The sequence below is a fragment of the Sinocyclocheilus rhinocerous genome, unplaced genomic scaffold (assembly GCF_001515625.1).
Source record: "Sinocyclocheilus rhinocerous isolate Xijiao unplaced genomic scaffold, SAMN03320098_v1.1 scaffold730, whole genome shotgun sequence".
In the NCBI taxonomy this organism is placed as follows: Eukaryota; Metazoa; Chordata; class Actinopteri; order Cypriniformes; family Cyprinidae; genus Sinocyclocheilus; species Sinocyclocheilus rhinocerous.
Window position 1 is genome coordinate 1,000,781 of NW_015670605.1, and position 6,265 is coordinate 1,007,045.

Sequence of the window (6,265 nt, forward strand, 5' to 3'; positions counted from 1 at the left end):
TCTCTCTTGCGTCGTCAGATTTATCCATACGTCTGCTCTTCTCTTACTCCCACATATTGACTTTTTTGAACATTTTATGCGACGTGCAGCAAGTGTCTTAGCTTATGTTCCGCCATAAGAAACCCCTTAGTTCATATGTACGCATCTAACCTCCGAACCACGCAGCAGATTCGTTCTGAATGAATCTCTTCCCAATCCCAAATCGTCCCTCCCTAACATTTTCGTCTCGTTTTTATTCGTTGACGAAAATATCAATAGATTTACATCATAGTTTTTGTAATTCAAAAAAAGTTTTAGTTCGCTATCGTCTCATTGTCGTCGGTGAAAAAAATGTCGTTGACGAAAATTATGACGAAAATTTTTCGTCAACGAAATTAACACTGATGGATGGATGGACAGGCGGATGGAGGGACGGACGGACGGACGGACAGACGGCCGGATGGACGGACGGACGGACGGATGGATGGACAGACGGACGGACGGCTGGACGGATGGATGGATGGATGGATGGATGGATGGATGGATGGACGGATGGATGGATGGACGGATGGACGGATGGATGGATGGACGGACGGAAGCACGGACGGACGGCTGGATGGATGGATGGATGGACGGATGATGGATGGATGGATGGATGGATGATAGAGTTGTAACAGTTGTTTTGGCCTGTGTTTTCTGCGCTCTGTCTCTCTTTTGTCGTATGACCTTGTGTCTTGATCAGAATGTGGTGTGGAGTGATTTTTTTTGCCATCTGATCTTTCTGTTTTCAGAAGTTTATTGATCCTTCTGCACTGCACTCTCAAGGACAGAAACTAAACCCAGACGACCCCTCCTTCTACTCCCGTCATCTCAAACTTCTATACCAATCCCCCTTTTTTTTTCTTTGTTCTTCTCTCTCACTCTCTCTCTGATCGGGCCCAAGGTTGCAGTGATCAGCAGTATGAATAAATAATGTGCGGAGCGGGATCGCTTTCAGAAAAGCCATTTAGGCTGCTATTGTGTTACTAAAGGCTGTGCATTTCGCCACTGATGTCCATGTGACAGAAATGCTATAGGATGTGAACTGCGAGTCCTGTGAACAGCTATATCTCCAACACCACTAGACCTTCCCAATGACCTTAAACACAATCACTGCTCACTCACACTACACTTACTTACTTTCTCTTCTGTTGCAAGTATGCTGAGCCATCTGTGTCTGAAATAGTATGATAAATCGGGCCTGATTTGGACATTGTGATATATAGTATATGAGAGAAAAATCACAAATGAAATCTTAATTGTTTCTTCTAGACAGCAATGAGATAATGGGGAGCAAATTAAGACTTTTGAAGCCTTTTGCTCCTCAGAGTGTTCTGTGTGTCAACGATTTTAATTATTATTAATATTATTATTCATTTTAATTTCTCTGTCATTAGAATCATACCAGAATGGTTAGTTGTTTAGAACTTTAACAATCCATTTATTTTAATTTTTATACATTTAGAGTAAATTGACAGCTAACCTGTTGCATTAGCAAGGCTTTTCCCATATTTCTGCAAAAAAATTAAAAATAAAATAAAATAAAAATATCCATTACACAACATAATGTGACAAATGCTTTAACAGCTATAGTTTAAATATAGATTCGTATACTCAAAGGGGGTATTTACACTTGGTCACTTCACACTTGACCATTTATATAATATTTATATTTGATATTAATATAATATTTATTATATAAATATTTACACTACAATTCAAAAGATTGGGGTTAGTAAGATTTAGTCTTTTATGCTCACCACTGCTCCATTTATTCGACCAGAAATACAGTAAAAACAGTAATAATGTAAAAATATTATTACAATTTAAAATGACTGTTTTCTCTTTTGAATATATTTTCAAATGTAATTTATTCCTGTGATGCAAAGCTGAATTTTCAGCATCAATACTCCAGTCTTCAGTGTCACATGATCCTTCAGAAATCATTATAATATGCAGATTTGCTGCTCAAGAAACATTTCTTATTATTATCAATGTTGAAAACAGGTGTGCTCCTTTATATTTTTGTGGAAAGCATGAAACATTTTTTTAGGATTCTTTGATGGATAGAAAAGTGCAGCATTTTTTGTTTAAACAAAATATTTTTTAATACATTAAAAATGTCTTTACTGCCACATTTGATAAATGTAATGCATCCTTGCAGAATAAAAATATTAATTTCTTAAAAAAAACTAAATCCAAACTCATTATATTAATTAATAAAAAATAATAATTTCTTAAAAAAAACATTACTGACCCAAACCTTTGAATGGTAGTGTATATAGCCAAGTGTCAATAGAATGTGCATATCCTATACGATAGGCCCCCAAAAGTACAGCTAACTGAAGAAAAACACTTATACACATCTACATACGCCTATAGTTCAATCTCCATCTTTACAATATAGAAGTTGTGTCATGCTGAACATGATTTTTCAGCCTATACAGTAAGTGGATTAAAATCAACAACAAATGGGTTCATAGAGCAATGGACATGCGGCTGTGCTCTGACAGCCAAACACAGCATCATTTTGAAAAAGGCTGACCTTTACTGCCTCTCTGTTAATCACACAGAGGGAAAAAAACATGATGTGGTAGAAAAAGGCAGGGGAGGGAGGGGCAATCAGTATCATGTTTTTGGAAACCGCTGCAGAACACCAATGCAGCGAGCAACTCAACACTCCCTTTGGGATGCAGCACACACCAGAACCCAATGTCCCCATCAGCCCAGATCTCTTTCCCAGCAACACTGTCATCATCTACCGTCAACCTTTCACAGATCCAGTGGACATGTAAGTGTTAACACCGGACAAATAAAAGATTTCTGAAATTAACATGAAAATATCAAAGAAAATAACACAGCCACTCAAATATCATTTACACATTTTAAGTTATTAAATATAATAAATTCAGAGTGCTAAAACATTCTAGCATTGGTGTAAAAACAAACACTACTGAGATTGTATGTTTTTGAAAGAAGTCTCTTATACTCATTTTATTTAAACAAAAAAACAGTAATATTGTGAAATATTATTACAATTTAAAAGAACAGTTTTCTGTTTGAATATATTTTAAAATGTAATGTATTGCTGTGATGCAAAGCTAAATTTTCAGCATCATCATCATTACTCCAGTCTTCAGTGTCACATGATCCTTGAGAAATCATTCTAATATTCTGATTTTCTGCTCAAGAAACATTTCTTATTATTATCAATTTTGAAAACAGTTGTCCTGCTTAATATTTTTTCTGGAAATCAAAAGAACAGCATTTATTTGAAATCTTTGATAACATTATAAACGTCTTTAATGTAACTTTTGATCATTTTCAAGGGCAGGCTTTAAGATGGTTTAGATCCTACCTGTCCGATCGCTACCACTTTGTTCACTTAAATGGGGAGTCATCTCAATTATCACCAGTAAAATATGGAGTGCCACAAGGATCCGTCCTAGGTCCTCTGCTATTTTCAATATACATGTTACCCCTTTGGTAATATTATTAGAAAATAGTCTTCAGTGTCACATGATCCTTGAGAAATCATTCTAATATTCTGATTTTCTGCTCAAGAAACATTTCTTATTATTATCAATTTTGAAAACAGTTGTCCTGCTTAATATTTTTGCTGGAAACCAAAAGAACAGCATTTATTTGAAATCTTTGATAACATTATAAACGTCTTTAATGTAACTTTTGATCATTTTCAAGGGCAGGCTTTAAGATGGTTTAGATCCTACCTGTCCGATCGCTACCACTTTGTTCACTTAAATGGGGAGTCATCTCAATTATCACCAGTAAAGTATGGAGTGCCACAAGGATCCGTCCTAGGTCCTCTGCTATTTTAAATATACATGTTACTATATATCTCAACAAGACCAGATGAAACTTCTAAATTATCTAAGCTAACAGAGTGTATTAAAAATTTAAAAGATTGGATGACCAATAATTTTCTCCTATTGAATTCAGATAAGACAGAGATATTACTTATTGGACCAAAAAGCAGCAACTAGGCGGAAGTATTGTTACTTCCTCAACGGTCAAAAATCTGGGTGTTATATTAGACAGCAACTTGTCTTTTGAAAATCATATTTCCCATGTTACAAAAACAGCATTCTTCCATCTTAGAAACATTGCCAAGCTACGAAACATGTTACCTGTTTCTGATGCAGAAAAGCTAGTTCATGCATTCATGACCTCTAGACTGGACTATTGTAATGCACTGCTAGGTGGTTGTCCTGCATCTTCAATAAACAAGCTACAGGTAGTCCAAAATGCAGCGTCAAGAGTCCTTACCAGGTCAAGAAAATAAGATCATATTACTCCAATTTTACAGTCTCTGCACTGGCTACCTACTAAGTTCTGTATCAGTTACAAAATATCATTACTTACCTACAAGGCCCTTAATGGGTTAGCTCCTGCGTACCTAACTAGTCTTCTACCACATTTCTGCCATATGTACATCAATTTGACATAGTCACCACTGATAAGCTACAACTAAATATATTGTAGAAACTTAATTTTCTGTAAAGCTGCTTTGCAATGATTTGTATTGTGAAAAGCGCTATACAAATAAACTTGAATTGAATTGAATTGAATAATTTTAATGCATCCTTGCTAAATAAGAGTATTCATTTCTTTCAAAAACAATCTTACTGACCTCAAACTTTTAGTACCTACATAAACAACCAGACTTCTCTAAGGTAAATAGAATTAAAAATAAATAAATGTGGTGCTACTTCTTTTTAGTTTTCAAGATTGGCTAAACACACTGTTTTTATACCATTATACTCATTTTTATTCAGTTCCTATGTTTTAAAATAAGTTAAAATCGGTCATAGGCATAGATTTTGTCAATACTGAAATGAGTGACAATCGATCGTCTGTCTTTCTACAAACAGTGCTTTTATACATAAAGTATACTCAGTTCGCAAACACACATCGACCCCTATATAAACAACTACACGTCAGTGAAGGGCAAAATACACCAATGCACATTCAATGCATAAGCCCTGAAGACAAACAAAATCCAGGCACAAATTTCTAGGCACACACACAAGCACACTATCTAGTGACCCGTGAAGGCCCGGCACTGCAGGCAACAACGTCCGACAGTATATGCAGTAATATCCTCATTAGTTTATATTCAGACACTGTGACTATATCCACACTTTATATTACACTCCTATATTCAGCCTGTTGTCATTGTAATGTCCTGACATTTCTAATGGAAATCGTGGATCATGTTATGGAATAGCAACTTCTTTATTCAGTGCACTCGTTCACAGGACCGCAGGAGGGAAAACTGATGGAATTTAGATCAGATCGGGTGTTCTGCTGATGCAACCTGGAGCACTAATATATGTAGACAGGTCGTTGGGAGAATGCATGTGTGTGTATGAGGGTCTTTAATAAGTGATCTGATGGCAGTGGACAGAGCGCCTGTGGGAGCCATACTCTTCACACCTCCTACTGTTATCAGCTCACCCTTACCTTATATAACACACACTCACATGCCAACACAAGCCTCACAAAAAAAAGTAAAGTCCACTGACAGACCCTCTCTCCTTCAGTGTCTGCAGTCATCTGTTATCAGATATGTGACACGCATACGCACAAAAACTGCATGGTTCATACAGAGGTACAGTGGCTCCTAAGGGCTGTGTGAGTATCAATGTTGACCTAACTTAATTTGGTCAACTTTAAAGGCGATTTTCTCAATATTTAGATATTTTTGCACCCTCAGATTCCAGATTTTCAAATGTTGTTTTTTAGGCAAATACTGTCCTAACCAGTGTTGGGGGTAACGCATTACAAGTAACGCGAGTTACATAATCAGATTACTTTTAATTTACAAGAGAATATCTGAGTTACTTTTTCAAATAAGTAACGCAAGTTACTTTTTTTTTCCAATTTATTGATTGACAGCTCTCCTGTCCCCATGTTGAGAGAAATCAGAAGATGTTACTGTAGTTCTAAAATAAATATGAATATGCATTAATTCATTTTGATATAAAAAGAATGAATACATTATATATGAAAATATATAGTATTTTTTATTTAATTGTAATCTTTTTTATTAATTAATAAATAATTTAAACTAATAGTCTGCTGAAGCAAACATATGTTGCTTGTTTCTAACTTTTACCTCAGCGAAAGATTTACCATTAGAGTTTAATCTAGAATGCCAAAAGTGTTTTCTCTCCACAACTCCACATGTCAAAAAATATGATGAATGTCCCTCACATTAAGGTAC

General features: G+C 35.6%; 1 protein-coding gene across 1 annotated transcript in view; it reads right to left on the reverse strand.

Annotated features, from left to right (window-relative positions):
- The window catches only part of LOC107734262 (MAM domain-containing glycosylphosphatidylinositol anchor protein 1-like), a 71,960-nt gene that overhangs the window by 14,880 nt on the left and 50,815 nt on the right, over positions 1-6,265 (reverse strand). The gene's annotated exons all lie outside the window — the stretch shown is intronic.